The 10,102-nt window shown below is 35.8% G+C and overlaps 1 pseudogene; it reads left to right on the forward strand.

The window, feature by feature from the left end:
* Positions 1-5,909: 5,909 nt before the first annotated feature.
* Positions 5,910-6,008, forward strand: LOC123947800 (annotated as a pseudogene).
* Positions 6,009-10,102: the final 4,094 nt, after the last annotated feature.

The following is a 10,102-nucleotide window of genomic DNA, read 5'->3' on the forward strand; positions in this document are numbered from 1 at the left end:
TTACAGTTTCTTTACATGTATATTCCAAAATGATGCACGCAAAAATATTAAGTACAGTAATAGAAACCAGTAAAACCATCTGAGCTTTTGTTAATAGTGAGATGACTAAGATATAATATGTTGGGCTACTATGCAACTGTGCAGTATGTGGATATTTGGGAATCTTGTATAGATTTGTATATGCTCATAGGCACAGTTGCCTACTATTTTGTAAGATTTAAAAATGCAAATTCTCAAAAATTATGTATTTTGTGGATATAGATAGAAAAAGTTCCTTAATTTTTCCAATTCCTGTTTTAATATTCCCCACTCTTCTTGTCATACTGCCTTTACTTCTCAGACTAGGAGGACATTTGCTTTTAATTTTGTAAACGTCTCTTCCTTTTGAAGTTGTTTTCATAAGATAATTAGAAAATATGAAAGGGATAAAATAGAAGAAATATCTTAAACATTTTATTTTTACAACTAATGACAATTCAATATATGGTGTTTTCAATATCAACATAAAGATATTCTGTACACAGTTGAGAATAATAAGAGTGAGTTCTTGCTGGAGAACTGAGTTTTAGAATCATTACCGGTGGATTTGGATAAAGCTATGTAGGTAAATGTGTATCCTGGCGAAAGCAAATGGATTGAAGACTTGAACATTTAAGAAGTAGAGATAGCTAAGGAGTCAGAAAAGGAAACTTTACTTTCAGTAGCATTCAATAGAATTTGTTGAATAAATGAATAAATTAATTAAAAGATTTTCATGGATAACCAGGAAAGAAAGGTTCATCTGATATTAAGTTTTCTAAGAGTGTGTCAGTCAGTTTAAGGGTTGGAGAGAGATTAGGTAAAAACAAAAATACAGGGACACCTAGATGGCTCAGCATTAACCATCTGCCTTTGGCTCAGGTCATGATCCCAGGGTCCTGGGACCGAGCCCCACATTGGGCTTGCTGCTCAGCAGAAAGCCTTCTTCTCCCTCTCCCACTCCCCTTGCTTGTATTCCCTCTCTTGCTGTGTCTCTCTCTATCAAAGAAATAAATAAAAACCTAAAAAAAAAAAAATACATCCATTGGTTTTGGTAAAGTGGAAGTTATTAGTGTCCTTAGTAAAGTTATTTCATTACAATGGTGGAGAAGAAACTAGATTGTACTGGGTTGAGGAGGAAATAAAAATTTAAAAACTGTGAGTTAGACATCTTCTTTAAATAAACTAATTGTAAAGGGAAAAATAAGAATAGGTAGAACCTACAAGGAGCTTTGGGCATAGGGGTGTTTTATTTATGACTCATGTGGTTAGACCTGAGTTAGCTGAAGAGCAGTGTGTTCTGAGATAACATCTGAAAAAGAAAAAGCCTGATAAAGACTTAAAACTGTATCCCTCTAATACCAAAATACAGAAAACACCAATATTACCAATATTTAAATTTTAATGAGAAACTATTCAAATAATGGGATAGTATTCCACCCCTTAAAACCTGTTTGCCTGCATGTCACTTTCAGGTGTAAAGCATGTTAATGCAATTTATACCATAGGAGCTTGGAACAGGCCAGTTAGAAGTGTGCACTAGAGGAACAGACTTTTTGATTTTATGGCAGTAGGTCCATCCTCTTGAGATGTGATTTTATGTTAAAAATGGAATGTCTTGTTAACTAAAGAGGTAAAAGATCTGTACTCTGAAAATCATAGATCGCATATGAAAGAAATTGAAGACGACACAAAGAAATGGAAAAGTATTCCATGCTCATGGATTGGAAGAACAAACATTGTTAAAGTGTCTGTACTACCCAAAGCAATCTATACATTTAATAAAATTCCTGTCAAAATACCACCAGGATTTTTCACAGGACTAGAACAAACAATTCTAAAATTTGTATAGAACCACAAAAGATCCCGAATAACTAAAGAAATTCTGAGAAAGAAAAACATGGAGCCCTGGATGTGGTGCATAAACAATGAGTTCTGGAACACTGAAAAGAAATAAAACAAAATGAAAAAAAAAAAAAAAAAACTTAACTGGAGGCATCACAATTCTGGATTTCAAGCTATATCACAAAGTTTTAGTCATTAAGACAGTATGATACTGCCACAAAAACAGACACATAGATCAATGGAAAAGAATAGAGAACCCAGAAACGGACCCTCAATTCTATGGTCAACCAATTTCAACAAAGCAGGGAAGAATATCCAATGGAAAAAAACAGTCTCTTCAACCAAGGGTGTTGGGAATACTGGACTGCAATATGCAGAAGAATTAAACTGGACCACTTTCTTACACCATACACAAAAGTAAATTCAAAGTGGATGAAAGACCTAGGTGTGAGACAGGGAACTACCAAAATCCTAGAGGAGAATACAGGCAGAAACCTCTTTGACGTTGGCCATAGCAACTTCTTACTAGATGCATTGCCAGAGGCAAGGGAGACAAAAGCAAAAATGAACTACTGGGACCTCATCAAGATAAAAAGCTTCTACACAGTGAAGGAAACAATCAACAAAACTAAAGACAGCCTATGAAATGGGAGATGATATGCAAGCAACATATCTGATAAATGATTAGTATCCAGAATCTATGAAGAACTTATCAAACTGAATGCCCTAAAAAGCAAGCAATCCAATTAAGAAATGGCTAGAAGACATGAATGGACACTCTTCAAAAGATGACATCCAGATGGCTGACACATGAAAAGATGTTCAACATCACTCATTATCAGGGAAATACAAATCAAAACCATGATGAGATACCACCTCACACCTGTCAGAATGGCTAAGAATTAACACAAGAAAGAAAGGGTATTGGAGAGGTGTGAAGAAAGGGGAACCCTCTTGCGCTGTTGGTGGGAATGAACACTGGTTCAACCACTCTGGAAAACAGTATGGAGGTTCCTCAAAAAAATTAAAAATAGAGCAAATTGCACTACTAGGAATTTACCCAAAGTATACAATTTGAAGGAAAAAATAGAATAACAGAAGTATTGATCTGAAGGGGTACTTGCATCCTAATATTTATAGCAGCATTGTCAGTAATAGCCAACTATGCAGAAAATCCAAATATCCATTGACTGATGAATGGATAAAGAAGATGTGGTGTATATATATTGGAATATTAGCCATCAAAAAAGTGAAATCTTGCCATTTGAAATGATGTGCATAAAGCTAGACTGTATTATGCTAAGTGAAATAAATCAGTCAGAGAAAGACAAATACCATATGATTGCACTCATATGTGGAATTTAAGAAAGGAAACAGATGAACATATGGGAAGGGGGGAAAGGAAAAAAAAGAGAAGGAAACAAGCCTTAAGAAACTCTTTTTAAAAAAATATGTATTTATTTATTTGACAGAGAGAGAAATCACAAGTAAGCAGAGAGGCAGACAGAGAGATGTGGTGGGGGAAGGGAGCTCTCTGCAGACGCAGGGCTCAATTCCAGGACCCTGGGATCATGACCTGAGCCAAAGGCAGAGACTTAACCCACTGAGCCACTGAAGCACCCCCCTTAAGAGACTCTTTTTTTTTTTTAAAGATTATATTTATTTATTTGACAGACAGAGATCACAAGTAGGCAGAGAGCCAGGCGGAGAGAGAGGAGGAAGCAGGCTCCCCACGGAGCAGAGAGTCCCATGCGGGGCTCGATCCAGACCTAGGATCATGACCTGAGCCAAAAGCAGAGGCTTAATCCACTGAGCCACCCAGGTGCCCCGCACTCCCCTTAAGAGACTCTTAATGACAGAGAACAAACTGAGGGTTGATAGAGGGTGGTGAGCGAGGGGTGGGCTAGATGGGTGATGGGTATTAAAGAGGGTGCTTGTGATGAGCACTGGATATTGTAAGTGATGAATCACTGAATTCTCCAGAAACCAGTATTGCATTGTATGTTCACTAAAACTTAAATTAAAACAAATGAAATGGTTTGAAATCAATTCTGTTGCATGGAGGGCAAAAGGAGCACAGCATACTAAGAACATATTTTGCAAATGCTTTCTTTCACCAAATCCCATGTGTGGAGGGAGGGGTGTGGGGAAGATAATGAACTCTTAGGCGAACTCATCTTTCTCTCACTACTTGTAAGACAGAAACTTTTTTAAAAATGCAAATGAGAGTAATATTTCTGCTGGTAACAGCAGGAGGTCATGTTAGATCAGATGATTTATAGAATTGTTAGTAACCCTGCATGATTAGGATTGGCCCTACCTTTTTCTTTCTGCCTCTTTGTGCTATAATTTTCTCCATTTATTCCTTCTTTAAAACTCTGTGCATGGAAAGTGGACTAATGTATCTGACAGCAGGAAAATCAGAGACCTTATATCAATAAAAATGAGGATATCTCTCTTTTTAATTAATGTGATTTATTAGATTTGAAGATAGACATACAACTCCTACCAGAGTTTCAATGTAGTTCTCTCATTACTGGTTTAATTTATTGGATCCTGCGACTATATTCTCCTGGTTAATTTTGATATACTCCATCCTAAAACCCACTGTTGAAGCTGTTGTTGTTTGTAAGAACTTTTGCAGTATTCGACTTCTTTATGTCCTGGACAGAGATGGTCAGGCACAGTGGAGAAATGTGGCATTATAAAATAGTCACAGTAAAGAATCAAGATCTTCTTTGTAAACCACAAATAATGCAGTAGAAAAGGAAGGAAGAAGAACGTTGCTGGAAATCTTATTCCTCCCAAATAATATCGACAGGAAAAAAGTTTCTTTTGAAATAACTAGAATAGTTCCTAATTTCATTATATGGATAATGATAAGAGTCCTATCCCTGCTGTTAGAAAATAGATTTTTCTCCAAAATGACAAAGACAAATTAAATTATATCTTAATTTTAATCCTGGTCTAGTTTTAACATTTTATTTAATACTTCCGTATAGGGAGATCTATTATTCACAATTGCATAATTAGTGCTAACTCAAAATGACATTGTGTCCATTTGACTCCATATTTCATGGAACTATTATATAACACCTATACAAATGTTATCAAGATCAGCATTTGGTTAATTTCCCTACTTATTGTTATAGTCAAACCCTTTATTAGTTCTGTCATAAACTTTGACACTTCCTATATATGCCAGTGCTTATTTTCATTGAATTAAAATATCTCCCAGTTAAGAATTAAGCTCTTTAATACAGTAATTATGTAATATTTTTATTCTCACCATTACTAACACAGTATAGAAACTCAGCAAAGATTCAACAAATGCTTAGTTTAGAGAGATGAAAATGTGAGAGCAGTTCCTCTACATTAGACAACAAGAGGAAGATTGTTTTGTAGTTAAGCTTTAGGACGAGATTTGATTCCTTGAGAAATCTTCCAGTTTTCACAGTAACAAAGAAATCCTAGTATCGCAATGACTCATGAGGTATATAGTCTAATTTATCTAATTTGCAGCAAAACTAAGAAGCGGTTGGCCAATCTCTGGTGAGAAGAAATTTACTACTTCCTAGGGCAGATAGGCCTTTTCAGACAAGTTTTATATTAAGCTGAAATTCATCTCCTGTGACTTCTGTGAACAACAGAATCGTGCACTAAAACCATCTTGGAAAGAGCTTTGGTGTTCCCATTTGGCTTTTCTTCTCTAGATTGTTTAATACTTCCTCATAACTCTTGGTTATGTTGGTTAGTATGTTTTTGGCTACAAGAAATGGCAAACTTTGATGACAATTACCTTCAAAAGTGTGCAAAGTTATTTCACATTACAGTAAGAGTTAGACTAGATTTTTGTGTTGGTTGATTTAGCTATTTAAGGATGGTATCAAAGACTCATGTTTTATTTTTCTCCCTTTTTGTTTTCTCCTGTCTTCCTTAATGGTGTCTTCAACATTAAGTTGGTAGGAAGATGGCCTCTCCTCACCTATCAGACAAGTTAAGGATGAGAGATTATCTTTTCTTATGTATCTCTTTTAAAAACCAGATACACTTAGCAGCACTATAGTAAAATAGGAATAATACAGAGATTAGTATGGGCCCTATGCAATGATGACATGAAAATTCATGAATCATTCCATATATTTTTTAAAAGAACAAGAAACATGTTTCCACACCCCTCAGTAGATTTCATGTATCATTAAAAAAAAAAGGTGGGCCTCAAGAAATTTCTGGCAGGGGTGCCTGGGTAGCTCAGTGGGTTAAGCCGCTGCCTTTGGCTTGGGTCATGATATCAGGGTCCTGGGATTGAGCCCCACATCGGGCTCTTTGCTCAGCAGTGAGCCTGCTTCTCTCTCTCTCTGCCTGCCGCTCTGCCTACTTGTGATCTTTCTCTGTCAAATAAATAAATAAAATCTTCAAAAAAAATTTTCTGGCAAGTGTGATGAAGTTACCTTAATTGTCTAAAAAAAAAAGATCTGCTGTGAAGTAGAGTCAATCACATATCTACCACACATGGTTTTCATATGCTCTTTTGTTCTATTTTTTCCTTCAGGTTTATTGAGATATAAATGACATATAACATAGTATAAGGTTGAGGTATACAACATGTTGATTTGATACACTTACATATTACAAAGTGGTTACCACTATAGCAACTAGCTGAAGTCAAATAATTACCTCCATCAATCAAATAATTATCATTTTTAATGGTATTTTAATATTTAAGACCTATTCTATTCTTCTTTATCCAGTTAATAACAAACTATGGGATTTTAACCCCTATAAGTTGAAGGTCATTAATAAGTCACTATTTTTTGTTACCACCAAGCTGTATCTAATAGGAAAGTTTTTTTTTTTTGATAAACATCAAGGAAACAAATAAAAACTTCATCTTTTCAATAAATAAAGGGGTTAAGTTAAAAAAGAGAGGGGAAGAGTTTCTTATGAAAACAAATGTTGATTTATTTAGATATAATCTATACAATATCCTTAGTGTATGTCTTTGTATTTTCTATACTTTGTAATTGTTTTAGATTCACATTAATTGTAACACTTGAAAACTCCCACACACTCAAAAACAACCATTTCATGTGTTGAAATATGTCATGAGCTTATCTAAAAGTATTGCTGGTTGTTCTCAAGCAAAAATTGCGTTTTTGTTTGGTAACAAATTTTTGTTCTTTTCAAGCTAAGAATGAACTGAGGCTTTTTAATATTTCTTGTCCACCATGCTCATATTGGAGAGTAATTTAATGTATCAATGGTAAATATGTTGGATGAGACTCACCATATTCTATAGAATCAGATTACTAATCAATTTCTTCTTTAGAAAGATTAAAAAATAAACAGCTAAAAATTTCTGAGACATAGTGTTCTTTTTGGAAAATGTCAGGCCCCAGTTTGTATTCAATAGGAGTCATTTCAGGAGATTTCTCTGATGCAGTCCTTCTAAAATTTTGTCAGGGTGACAATACTTTGTTTATCCCCTGATTAATGTATTACTTTTAAAGAACAGCTGAAGAGATCTGATTGTCAGTTCATTTAAATGCTGCCATTTTGCTTTTGTTGGAGGAACACAGCAATCACCCTCACACCACGATGAATAAGATCTTGCCAGTTGCTGCTGTAAATGTCTGATCAATCTTCATGCCTTAGGCAGACAAAGGGGGATGAGGAAGAAGGAAAGAGGAGGAGTTCCTTTATACCCATATTTCCCAGAGCTCTCCTGACAGACTGTGCAGCTTCTGATTTATGTGGTGTGGTAAGCAAGCTAGAGAATAGCTCACATCATTTGCAGCTTAACTTCTTTGAAAACTAAAACACAGACACATGAATTGTCAACAAGTCATACAGATGGCCTCGACTTTCTGGTGGAATAATCAGTTGTCTAAGTGTGTGACGAAAAGCATAGATGTAAAATTTCTTACGTTGGCATTACTTCACTTTATATGTGTGGTTGGATTTAGCATATGTTACCCTGGCCTTGAAGAAGTTACTTCTTTGGGCTCTCTGACCTTGGTCAATATCACCACCACCTATCTGTTCAGTTGTTTGTATGAAGGAACATGGAGTCTTTCTTGGCTCTCTGTTACTCACAGCATCTTCACTATATTTCTCAAGTCTTTCCCAGATCCTTACACTCTACCCTGTGACCATAGCCTCTGCTTGCTTTAGTTTTTATCAGCTTTAATGTACATAACTTCAGTAACCTTTTTACAAGATATTCTCCACTCCACTTTCCCCTCGATATCCTGTTCTTTACACTGTGGCAATGTGGCAATATGTTCAAAGATAAACTTAATTATTTCATTTGCTTATTTGTTTAACATCTCCCAATCTCCACACTCACCTCCCAGAATTTCTTGTAAGGATAAGTACAAATAGCATCCTTGCAGTATCCCTCCAAATATGGCTTCAGGCTACTGTTCTGATCTCATGATCCTTACAGTTGCCCACATGGCCTGCTCCTCCTTTCTAAGCCTAGAAAAGACATTAGATGAGAGACTCAACATACAACTCTCCTCCTACATGTTACTTTCCCTTCTTTACATTTAGACATAGTGAACACTCTCATTCTCTCTTCCCATAGCATTTTATATATTTCTAGTAGGGATTTTTATTTCTTTGTAGTTATTTTATGATACTGCATTTTTCCCTTTGTATAAGATAGATTGTGCTTTATTCCAGCTTCTATAGCTAATGACTACCAATCACTCTAATAAAGAAACCTAGGACCACAAAAATGAAAACAACAGGGGTGTCTGGGTGGCTCAGTCGGTTAAGTGTCTGCCTTTGGCTCAGGTCATGATCCCGGGATCCTGGGATCCAGCCACATGCTAGTCTTCCTGCTCAGTGGAGAGTTTGCTTTTCCCTCTCTCTCTGCTCTTCTACCCCACTCACATGTGCGCTCTCACTCTCGCTCTCGCTCTCTCAAATCAATCAATCTTTAAAAAAATGAAAATAACAAAAGCTTCTTAAATTTTTTTTAATTCCTCAGAAGGACATATATATAGTTCTAGGTCTTCCACTAAATTCTTCCGTTTTTTATGGGCACCCTTCTCTTCAGTAGTATCACTGGTTGAGAACTACTGAAAGATCCATATTTATAACTTAAGTCCTTAGCACAGTTCCCAGTAAAGAGTAAGCACTCAAGAGACTTGTTCAATGGCTTACACAAAGTATAACTTCTAATTTAGTGGTTCCTTATAGTTCAAGCTTATTTATCATTATCATAGCTCCTTACCTTCTAAGCATGCTCCTTAGAACCCTCCTATAGAAATCCCTGATTATTTGAGGATTATGTAATCCAGAAACTTCTCCTTCCATTCCTCTTCATCGCTGTCATCTAGACCTGCTGGCATTTTCCTATTAAATAGCATTTTAACACCAGGCATCTTTTCCTTTAACCCAAATGCTGTCTACATCCTACATTAATTCCGTAATTATTTAGCTCCTTCCTGCTGAGCCTTGGAGTTCCTGCCTTTCTGTTTTCTTGAGTTACTTATCAGCTCCTTATCATTAATCTTTTCTTCCATTTATTTCTTCAGAATATAAGAATACTCTTTGTTCTCACATCTTCAAAACTACTCTTATGTCTCCAGCCTTGCACTAGCGGCAAGCCTCTTTCTGCTTCACAGTTAAGTCTCTTGAGTGAGTTGCATGCATTTTTCACATATTCTTCTTCCTCTGTTACTTCTCAGATGATTGCCATCTAGCCTCAATCTTTATGACTTCAATTAAATCACTTCAAAAATGATTTCTCATTTGCTAAATTTAGTGGGAAGTTTTGTGTTCTTTTGTTTCTTACTCTACCATATAACAGTATCACTCATTTCACTTTTTTTTTTTTTTGGATGCTTGTTTTGGCTGTCTCTTTATTTTTCTCTATTCTAGTATCTATTTAGGCTCCTCCTCCTTTACCTATTCCTTAAATATTGGTGTTTTCCAGCATTCTTTCTGTCTCTGGTCTCCTACTGTTGTTCTCACACCATATGAACTTAGCCAGTGCCATAGTCATATTTGTGGTTTATAATCTGTGATCAGTGAGACTTTGATGGTCCATTCAATGCCTTTAAGGAACTTCATGAATTGCCTTTTGGAAGGGTTCTTGAATCCTTAGAACTTTCATTCAAAATAAATCATGGTATATACATACAATGAACTATTCATATTGAAAGAGGAATGAAGTACTGATACATGCCATAACTTGAAAGAACCTTGAAAACATGCTAAGTGAAAG

This window comes from Meles meles, chromosome 7 (genome assembly GCF_922984935.1).
Source record: "Meles meles chromosome 7, mMelMel3.1 paternal haplotype, whole genome shotgun sequence".
Taxonomy (NCBI): Eukaryota; Metazoa; Chordata; class Mammalia; order Carnivora; family Mustelidae; genus Meles; species Meles meles.